This window comes from Dermacentor variabilis, chromosome 7 (genome assembly GCF_050947875.1).
Source record: "Dermacentor variabilis isolate Ectoservices chromosome 7, ASM5094787v1, whole genome shotgun sequence".
NCBI lineage: Eukaryota > Metazoa > Arthropoda > Arachnida > Ixodida > Ixodidae > Dermacentor > Dermacentor variabilis.
The window spans coordinates 150298734-150309746 of NC_134574.1; the positions used below are offsets into that span (position 1 = coordinate 150298734).

At 48.4% G+C, this 11013-nt stretch overlaps 1 protein-coding gene across 1 annotated transcript in view; it reads right to left on the minus strand.

The window, feature by feature from the left end:
• Positions 1 to 8766, minus strand: part of LOC142588160 (neuroglobin-like) — a 278478-nt gene extending 269712 nt beyond the window's left edge. The window contains exon 1 of the mRNA XM_075699661.1: positions 5805 to 8766. The gene's annotated coding sequence lies outside the window, so the exon portion shown is untranslated. The remainder of the gene's footprint in view (positions 1 to 5804) is intronic.
• Positions 8767 to 11013: the final 2247 nt, after the last annotated feature.

An 11013-nucleotide genomic window follows, 5' to 3' on the forward strand; every position in this document is an offset into this window, starting at 1 on the left:
TTCATGTGGCACTCATAAGGTTATTTTTATATTACGCTTGATTACTGAATTAACTAAGTCAGTTATGCAAGATTTTTAATATTCACTTTAGGGACAAGTGACTTTCGTTGCGTTGGAAGGGGGGCGGGGTGTTCACAAACGACTGATCCAATTTTTCGTGGCGAGGCAAAGCACATGCTGCGTGGCAACCTTTTTTCTCTTCCGCGCTTAAGGAAATCCCGCATAACACGATATAAACCCACGTGACTGCGCTCCCGCGCTATCATGTCGCAGCGCGCTCAACCATGCGTCGAGCCTGTCGCCTATTATCAGGGACGACGGCGCTTCCTTTCCGTGTCCCACTGCCCAAGACGATGCTGACGCACAGTGATGCCGTTCAAGCGACAGCACGTACGCCATACCGCAGTCCTATTCACAGCTTCCACTGTGCTGCTGCAGGTAAGCGGATTGAGATAGTACGCACGCTTTCACCGTGCTCACTGTACTACAATATGGCGACCATGATGACGTCAGTGCATACCCCGTATAGAGCCGCAGCCGCACACTTCGCCACGGTCCCCGCGCGCGCGGTTCTGACGCACGAAGCACGGCTGAAGGGCGCATGCGCCACTGCGTTCTTGCGCGCCAGTGCAGAGCCTGGGTGAGGAGCTGCAGACATGTTCCGCGAGATGAGCGGTGAACTTGCTGGCACGCAATCGAAGAAGCATGCGCTATTTCTGAAATGTGTCATCCGCTCGCTACATAGCCTGTGTGTTGTGGAGCTAACGTTGGCGGGCGAGTCTTCAGCGCTGGTTACCCGTACGCGTTACTGGCTGGCCGACGCCCCCCCCCCCCCCCCCCCCCCCAGACGTCGCTGTACTGCACGGATTTTGCCGGGAAGAATGCGTATAGTTGGCAGGGAGCTGAGCGTGCCGAGGAAAGAGCTGTGGTTTCGGGCAGAGCTGAGCGCCAGCCTTTTATATTTAGTTTCAAGGTTGCAGAGTCACAGTTAGGGCGCGAAACGCGCAAAACCGAAAGGCACGTGTTTCAAGTGAACAGGCCAAGACCCGCCGTCAAAAAGCGAGACTAGAACACTGTGGTGTGTGTGTGTGTGTGTGTGCGTGTGTGTGTGTGTGTGTGTGTGTGTGTGTGTGTGTGTGTGTGTGTGTGTGTGTGTGTGTGTGTGTGTGTGTGTGTGTGTGCGCGTGTGCGTATTTTGTTGTTTTCTCTCCTCTTTGCACTTCTGTTCGTTCTTGCGGAACGCTTAGCGTTACCGTTAAAGCCACCGTCTCGCAGTTACAGGGCCTCGCAAACGCGAACCTTTGCATTCAAAGTTCACCGTTAAAAGGGTTACCTTTAAGGTTTACTGCGCACTTACAAATGACATATCGCGGCCGTTTGACGCCCGAAGGCAAGTATCGGAACCCACGTGACGTTTGGGGACTCGTTTATAGGGATCGGCATAAACCAAAACTAATTAAATCTGAAAGGTAACTGCTGCAATATTTGCGCGAGAGTAACCTGTACGTTTTATTTCACACATCCTCACGTGCCGTACGGAGAAGCTGGTTAGAATGAATATATATATATATATATATATATATATATATATATATATATATATATATATATATATATATATATATATATATATATATATATATATATATATATATATATATATATGTCACCATCTATTGTATACCATTGTAATCCATTGTCAACTGTATAGTAATGGGGAGGATTCTAATCGTCCGCACGTTTGGCGCGAATTCGGGGAGATCTGCCATTATCGGCTGAGATTAGACCACGATGAACCAATATTTGGGTAGACTGGTCTTATAGGTGAGCGGTATTTCGCGAAGATAGGAAAAGAAAGGACAATAACGGGCCATTATGGCCATCATCTGCCAATACTGGAGGAGCCCGTCCAGGATATCAGCCACGGCTGACCAATGGTAGGCGAAATCAAGCAAGAATGTGCGAATACCGAGAGAGATAGGCGAATGCCGGTGGAGGTCAAACAAGATCGAACAAATTCAGCGTGACAAGGCCAAAGGCCAGGGCAGCTTATGAGTGTACTGTCCAATAGGACAACTGTCGGCTTCTACAATGTCAGACCATATGTGAAAGGCACGACCCTGTTGAGGACCGGCTTGGGGGACCTGGATGCGTGGCTCGCGAATTTCAAGCACGTTGCAGTGATATGCCACGGATGCAAATGGAAGTCGTGCGATCTACTACTTCTTGTCACGAGCACTATTCAGACCGAGATTAGTAAGATACATTCATTGATTCGTCGTCAGTTCCTTTTATATTAAGCTAGTCTAGAAAAAACCATTCTTTCTATCACATCATGCGGACGTTAAGGGTTGCAGGCTGTCCTGAGGACTTTGTTGTGTCCACCTGTGAGGAAACATTGTCAGGGTGATTAAGGACGGGGGAAACGCGAGCCAGCGCGCGCCTTTGTCATGCATGTGTGAAGGAAGCTGTAATCCCACACCTGCACATATATTTTCGCGTGGTCTCGAGGAGGTGAACGGATCTTTATGTATATAGTTCACGTTGTGCTTCGAACTCCGGTGGGCTTCGGTATGAGTTTGTGCTCCGCGGTACAGCGAAAAGCGGAAAACGATGCGACCGATCCACGAAGTGGCTGAAACAAGCGAAGCGCTATTCCAAGCGTGCAGAGGGGCTTGAGCCATTCTACGCCGCTGTCACGAGGGAAGCGATATGCAGGCCAGACGAGCAGGTGCTTCAACGAGCGTTTCGCTAAGCACGCATCCGCTGTAAACAAAACAAATACAAAAAGGGAGGTGTCATTTAGCGCATCTGGCTGCGCGTTGCCGCTTGTGTCAGCGCTACAGCCAAAGCTACAGAAAACATCGGTGTTCCGATGTTTGTCACAAATAAGCACCTGCTCACATTATATCGATTATTCAGGCCTAAAATATCATTAAAGGTGATGCGTGCGAGCAGAAGCTAACGTGTTGCTGCCGAAGGAATAGTGGCTTCGCTGGATGAGATGAGATTTTCTGTTGTCCTGCTTCCTTTTTTTTTTTCCGGAGATTTTACTTGCGTTTTTTTTCTTACGTTTATTTTTGTCATGTTGGCGATGTATCCTGCGCATATACTAGCACACGTGATAATAAAGTTTAGTCGAAAGCCAGCGCCTCTTCTATAGTCCTTTCTTTCTCCCCCGTATACGTGTCTCCCTTGCCCTATTTATCCACAAGCAGGTGGCCCCGGGGAAGATGCCTAGACGATGTCGTACTCTATTATTTTGTTCATGTAACATTTTCTTTACTACCGCACAAGGAATACCATTTTACAAGGGGCCCCTTGTTGCTGGAGCACAAAGCGGAGAACACTTGAAACCGATGAAGTCGAGAGGGCCAACAAGAACATAAAATCAGATAGCGCCGTTCAGAGTTCCCAAAACGAGCCTCACATTTTGAACAGCGGTACATTCAACTTGTAAAGGTCATGAAACGGCAAGTGCACCTCGGCCCGAAGCACTGTACAACTTGCATGATCATATAACGCAGACGAAAAAGCTCGGCTACATAGCGCTGCGATCAATGGAAAACGTTCCTCCCACTCGGTTATAGTCACGACTCTCACAAAGCCGGCGGAGACAGCCTTGAAGATATTGACCAGGTTGAACCAGGGCGTCAGCGTCGCGATTAAACATGCGGGCTCTCTCACCTGAAGCAAACAAACGAGAATGTCGCGTAAACTTCAATTTTGCGACACATCGAGTTCTGGCAACATGGCGTTGGTTTCGCTTGTCGCGTGCATCTTTAACTGGCCTTCGCTTAGGCTCCAACGTCGTTGTCCCGATGTCAAGCGGCAACAGAAAAGAAAGGAAAAAAAAAAAAGTACGAGAAACTGCCGGTTTCCAGAACGAGCCATTACACGCGGGTGTGTGTGCATATTCGAGAATGAAAATCGCATACTCCACTTTATGATCGAGAGCCACAATGTAAATATTCGAATGAATGTAACGCACACTCTTTCTGCTCGCATATTAGATAGCGGCGTAATATATCCGGTATATACAAGAAAAAAAGGTGAATTCGTTGGAAAAAAACGCTGAGTAGATCGGCCTTGAGTAACAGTCCTTCAGCCTGCTACTATTCTCAGGGGGAAGAGGAGGAGAAGGAAAACAAAAACATGAGAAGTGATGATGGTAGACAGGAGGCTGCAACTACAATAAAGCCTCGTTATAACGAAATGGTATATAATGAAGTAAGGGATACAAATAAGGGAATTTTTCCTTCAAAACCCCATAAAGATTCATAGCGCAGTGCACGCAATAATATACATAACGAAGTAATTTTGGCTCCCTCGTTAATTTCGTTATAACGAGATTTCAGTGTACATACAAGTGCTTGTCCAAAGAGGCCGTTCGCAGAATTGAACGTAAGCCTGCGTCAGCGGCAAATCCTAAAGCAACTACGACGGCTCGATTAGTTCATATTACATTTACTTACAAATAGCCCAGTAATACTTTTTAATTGGACGGCCTCTTGTTAATTAGCGCCAACGATGGTATGAACGCCTGCCGTTCAGAATCATATCGAGGACAAGCCGGCATTATGCGCTTCGGTGCCTCAGGCCCATTGCACAACTCGCAATGTGGCAAGTCCGTGCGTCGGATGCGATGCAAAAATCGTCGCGTAAACGCAACGCCGAGGGTGCATAGAATCGAGCACTTGAGCCTCCCTGCGATATAAAATGGTTCACGCTTGTGCTCCATCAACGCCGTCGAGCGAATCTTCCGAGTCTCTATGGGATGGACACGGTGCGGTGCTTTACAATTTTACGAGGGTTGCAATGTGGGCTTGTTGGTTATGCATCTTGAAAGGGTGAACGGTAGCGCGATTAAAAAACAGGACCGTTTTTGTCCCGTTTTTTAATCGCGCTACCGTACACTCTTTCAAGATTCACAATTTCCTCATTCACGAGTTATTCGAGCATACGGTTGAACAGAGCATTTCGTGAGGAGGTTGGATGGCCTTGCCATCCTGCTCCTCCAAGTCACTTCTGAAGAGAAGTCACTATACGATCGATAAGAAATTATCTGAATTATTATAAATTCAGAAACACAAACTGCAGAACAAGAAACAGAGATAAAAAGGAAAGAAGAAATGGTGGACGATGAAAGAAATACTTCGTCACACTTAAGCGCGGCGTTCAACAAAAACAAACTGTAAAGCTGAAACGAACACACTCTGTCGGTACTTAGAAAGCAGCTAGGTCATGCGTAAGAAGGAGAATATTTAGCAAGAAAGAAATTACAAGCAGCTGAAACATATTTACGAGAACTTGAACAAACCCGCAAGTGTTCAAGTCTCATTAGGAGCATTCAAGGAAACAAGTGGGAACCATGTCTTCTAACGATCCATGTCTTTCACCCCCTCTCCTTTTTTTTTTATTCTTGCGTTCTCACATGTCATTGCTTTGTACGAAGCTGCGCCGCCGTTATCACCGAGTTCGGCGACGCATAATGAGAAAAGAGAATAATGAAGAATGAAGTAGCTCCTTACGAAATAATATATATATATATATATATATATATATATATATATATATATATGCATGCATATCTGTGCATCCTTCTTTTTTAAAGATTGTTTGCTTATTTTAAAAAGCAGACATATATGTTGCGTACTACGATTCATAATATCCGAAGCCGATACTTATCGCACATCCGTATTGGATTCGAAAATTTTGAACATTCGAACGACCTTGGGGGCAAAAGCGAAAAAAGAAAAAGAAAAGAAAAAGAAACCCGAAGAGGGCATGCCATGAGGACTCACCTTGTTCGAGAGTTCTGGGTTAATCCGACATCGTACAGTGCAGGAGTGTGGAAGCTGCTAAATGCGCACTTGGGGCCAACTTCTTCAGTGTTGGACACAACCTCCGTTCGCTGACGATTCGCCGCGGCAAAGCCCGGCTTGCTGCTTTTTCTTTCTCCGAAGCACTCGCACACACACAAACACACACACGGGCGCGCACACTGCGACGTAAGTGGACACACTGTGACGTACGTAGCAACACTGAGACTCAAGCGCCGAGAAAGGGCTGAGGCGACACTATGCAGGAGAAACAGGCATAATACTTCGGCACACTTCAGCACAAAAACCGGAGAGCCTTTGTTCGCCCACAACAAACGTTCATTCACCGCACTGAGAAGTACAATACACTTTTCGCGAAGTTGCCGCGTTGACGAGAAAGACAACGCTGTCGACTGCGTGCAGTGAGAGGCCCGAAGAGCTGCGACAGCTGTTGCGGCTCTTCGTAAGAAAAACAAACACCGCGGAGCACACTCAACAGGTCCAGCACATCGGCAGATGGGGGCCAGCGGCCGATGACACTCTTCAAAGAGTGCTTACGACTTCGAACGGGGACGATTCAGGCAAGGACAGACGAAACGAACGAATTCTGGGCAATGCCGCAACGCTTCGATGGTCGACAAATCGTCTCTTTATCGCTCTCTCGTTCGTCTTTATTTTTATTTGTTTACTTATCTATTTCAAACTGTCTTTCGAAGCACAGATTTGCACCAAGGAAACTACGCGAGAATACCTCTCAAGAGAGGAGGGCTTGATTTCCCAGGTCGTCGAACCAGTGGGTGGCCCAGTCGCTGTCGGAATTAAGCGATTATCTTCGCGTACCTGAATACGACCGAGGCCAAGATATCGCGGGCTCACACCTTGTTTACTTCCTCGTTTCTTAATGCCCGAATCTTACTTCCGGATGGTGCAAGCCGGAAGCCGAGAAACGGCTTCAGGTATTTCTTTCGCCCCTTCAGTGGGGCTATGCAACGCGGGAAGAGCGAGAAAAAATGTGGTATTGCAGGTCTACTGCGTTTAACTGAAGATGAAATATACACAAATACCAGACACGGAACAGCCTGTAGTAACTGCAAGCGAAAGACGTCGCTGAAAAAGAAAACAAATTAAACTAGCGCTTATGTGGTTAGAAAAAGAGAAATGCGGCGACGGTAACGTGTACAGATTACTGATCACAAAAGCGCGCTTCGCTGAGCATTACGGAAAAAGCACGCCACATTTGCGGCAAATCAAAGCCTCTCTCCGGGAGAGCCAGTGAAAGCAGAAGCAAAAGGAGCTAAAGAACAAATCCCGCTCTTCAGGTTTTAATCCCTTTGGCCGCCGGGGTTGAAGATCGCGGAAAAAGTAGAACGGGGGCCCGCTTTTGTCACTGTAAACAGTGGCATTACACAGTAAATCTCGCTTCGCCGAGCATTCACTTCGCTACACAAGCTATACTAAATGAAAAATACAGAAACGAAATTATTAAGAGTGAATGACTTTTCCCCGCGAGCAAAAGAAGTGTTACAGATTACAGGGTTGTAAAAGGCAGAAGAGGCAGCAAGAAGGGATTAGCGTTAAATTTGATTCCCTGTGAAAGATCTCGACAAAGCAAGCTATAAGGGGTTTGCCACGAATACATAAAAAATTTTAAAAGGAAAATGTGAAAAGGAGCGGAAACAGAAACGAAGCCCAATGGCTAAAACTGACAGCGTAGGTTTACGAAAGACGTGCGAAGAAAAGAAGGAGAGAGGCGATCGAAAAAACAGAAAAAAAGTGATCGAAAGAAAGAACACAGATAGAAAAAGGAGAGACGACGAAAAACCGGGTTTTCTTGAACCGCCTAGAGATCCATTGACCACGAGCTTCTTAGCGAGGTGATGAAAAGACGCAAGAATGAAATAAAGACGCAAGGCGAGAAAGAAGGCTAGGCTGAAGGAACGACCGAGCAATCACAGATGCGGGTCAACCTGTCTGCAGCAGCGACCGAGCGACCAGTCGTCTGCTGCCAGTCGCCGAATGACCTTCGTTTTTTTTCGCACGGTGTTTCGCGGTGAAAACAGCCCTCTTTCAGTAAAATACGAGCAGTCGCAGCATCGAAGTCTCCCGTGTGATCGCTTCAGGAAACTGGATCTTTGTCAGTGAAGAGCACTGGGGCTGCTGCGAGCTGGAGACGTTAAAAATACGAGGCCCGAGACGCACTTCATCACGAACCCCTGTATATCTTCTCTGGATCAACACTTCTTCGCACTGCGCTCAAACTGCTCAAATCAGAGCAGCTACATCAACGCCTCGTTCGACGGCGATATGTTCGATTGCGCTTAGGATTCGAGGCGAAAAGTCTCAGCAGAGCTGCGCAATGTTGCAACACAACTCCACGAGTATATAAAGAAATGGCTCAGTTAGAAAACTCGGCCGAAAGTAGACGGAAAGTGCGCTTGAAAGACGTCCGTTCCCAACACTCCCAGCGGGCGTGACAGCTCTGCGGCTCACAGGTCACAACGCGCCTTGTCGAAGGAGAGATTTCTCTCCTCAAAAGACTCCGCGTGGTTGCAGCGAGCTTTTCTTCCAACGCACAGCACCGGAAAGTTCAACAAACAACACAATCGCGCACTTCACCGGTGTACACACAGGAACTAGTGTGCAGCGCGCCCGTGAGGTGAACAACGAAACAAGCGCACTCACAGAAACACACTCGCACAGACACAAGCCGCGAGATTAGAAACGCGGCGAGCCACCAAGTAGCACGACCGGGGACGTTCCTTCTGCGCAGGCAGCACGGGAGCAGCTGTAGACGTTTACAAGACGACGTCGGCGCGACGAACCTCTCCCTGCGAGGGGTAAGCTTGACGGGCGCGCGCGCTCGCGCTCGACTTCGCCGACGACGACGACGAATTGGCGGTCGCTGGCTGCCGCTCTCCGCCGTTTGAGGGCCCGCGGGCGCACAGCGTGATACGCAGAGAGAGAAGGTGGCGGGCTCTTCTCTCTTTGTAACCGGTGGGAGCTTGCCGGTGGCGGCGCGGCGGGCGCGGCGGCGTTGTGAGAGCCCTCCCGAAGAAGCGCCCCGGTGTCAGGTAGAAAAACGCGCGCGCCGGCGGCCCTGCTGCCTTCTTCCGCGGCCGTTCTTTCTCGCTCGCCAGGATACAAAGCAGGCTTAGCGGGGCCCGGCGACACGAGAGAAGCGGGCCGGAAAACGGCTTTCCGTTCGAAGTTCGGGCTCTCCCTGGCGGTTCTGACGCGAAACATGGCGCTCTCTTCAGACCCCGGCTGCCCCCGGATTGGCCGGGCGGCAGGTAGCCCTCGATGTGGCCCGGAGTCCGAAAAGCAGCAACACTGCTTTGCGGCAGAATGACTGCCACTTTTTGACACAGTCTTTTGGAGGGCGAAGGAACCCCGGTTTTTGAATGAGCAGCAACTGCTGTTGTGTTCTGACACTACTGCCAGTATGCAATGCTGGCACTAGTATAATCGTAGTAGTAGTAGTAGTAGTAGTAGTAGTAGTAGTAGCAGTAGTAGTTGTAGAGTAGCAGTAGTAATAGTAGTAGCAGTAGTAATAGTAGTAGCAGTAGTAATAGTAGTAGTAGTAGTAATAGTAGTAGTAGTAGTGCAGCTCGTGTAACACTATGCTCTCCGCATAGTCTGTGGTACTGGCTGGAAATCCTAATTCCAAGCTATGTGCCCAGTCCGGGGCTCTCAGCCAGTTGCCCAGTGCCAACGCTCACTCGCCCCTTTTACATAAACAATTCAGGATTGCCCCGCAAATCACATGTGAGGGAAGAACACTGATGTTTTAGTGGGTATCATGACGCTTTGGCAGCTAATGATCTGGCGGCGTAATAGCACAGCCTTGACTCCGCTGGTGACACCTCATGCACATTCGATGACGCTCGACTGCTCATTACCTACAGCGCTCGCACCCCGAAGCAACGTGTCTTCAAGGGATCGTGCCCCACGCCAATCTCTGAGTGGCTTTAACCCGCTGCAGGAAATCTCTATTGCTCAAGTTACGCGTCGGCTGCATCAATGTATAGTGCATCGCTTTCACCGGCAAAGTCGTACCCCGAGCCCTTCGTGCTATGCTTGAAGACACTATAGAGCAATACGCTTGAGCCCTTTATGTTCGGGTGCGCTATTTTCAGCACTGCAAGTTCCTGCAACTTATTCTTGCTCACACTGCGATCAATGGCTTCTTATTTCCTGAAGGTCGTGCCCCAACTCGATAAGAGGCTCACAAATCTTTACTAGATGTCTTCTAAACCTCGGGACTGGACTCTCGTCTCTAGCGCTCGTACACTGTGGGCGATGCCACGTGTTCTGGTCACGTGTTCTGTTGTGACTTCCTCTTCTTTCTCCCTCACTTTATATCTTTCCTCTACTCTCTCACATATTTTTGTCCTCTTCAAGCGGGTGGGCGTGGTGTCTTCAGAAGACAACTACTAGCCCTCGTCTCTTTTTCTCTGTATGGCGCTTAGTGTTCGTTGACACGATTAAAATTTAGAGGACGCTTAAGTTTCGCCTCTTAGAGTGGAACGCGATAGCATTCAAAGATCCCTGAGTGCTTGTCACGCTTCTCGGCAATATGAACTTATGCAACCGTAATGTTTACCGGGAAACGCTGGCGGCAAACGCTATGCACGAAGCCGAGTTTTGTGGTTCATTTTTTTTGATGGTATGTAAGGAACCGAGGAAGCCGCGCCACTCCTGCCAAACAGATCTGAAACGCCAGCGGGGAAAGGGGTTTGCGTATGAGTTTTCGCGTAACAGAATTATGTTTTCTCGTATATTCAAACTACAATCCGACGCTATCATGTCTGTAGGTTCTTTGCAATCGTACTTTACGATTTTCCTACGTATTTTACACGAAGAAATTCAATTAGTTCAGTAATTTCCTTGTGCCATATGGAGGACCTGCGTGGCTGGGTATGCGTAGTTCGAAGTTCTTTTTGCCAATGCGACGTCCAACGCTGGACCGCGGACGCAGGACGCCGTATTTTCAGCGACACGGGGCCCGTAACGCTATCGCATTATTCATAATTATCCGTGAGCTTTCGACGCTTTTCTCTACGCCAGAGGCAGTCGTGCTTGCTGTCGTGAGCCCTTTCATTCGAAGTTTTATTCAAGGAGCCTACAGCTTTCTATAGAACAGGCAATTGGCAACTACGGTGTCGATTCTATAAACGCTAGAGGTGAGATG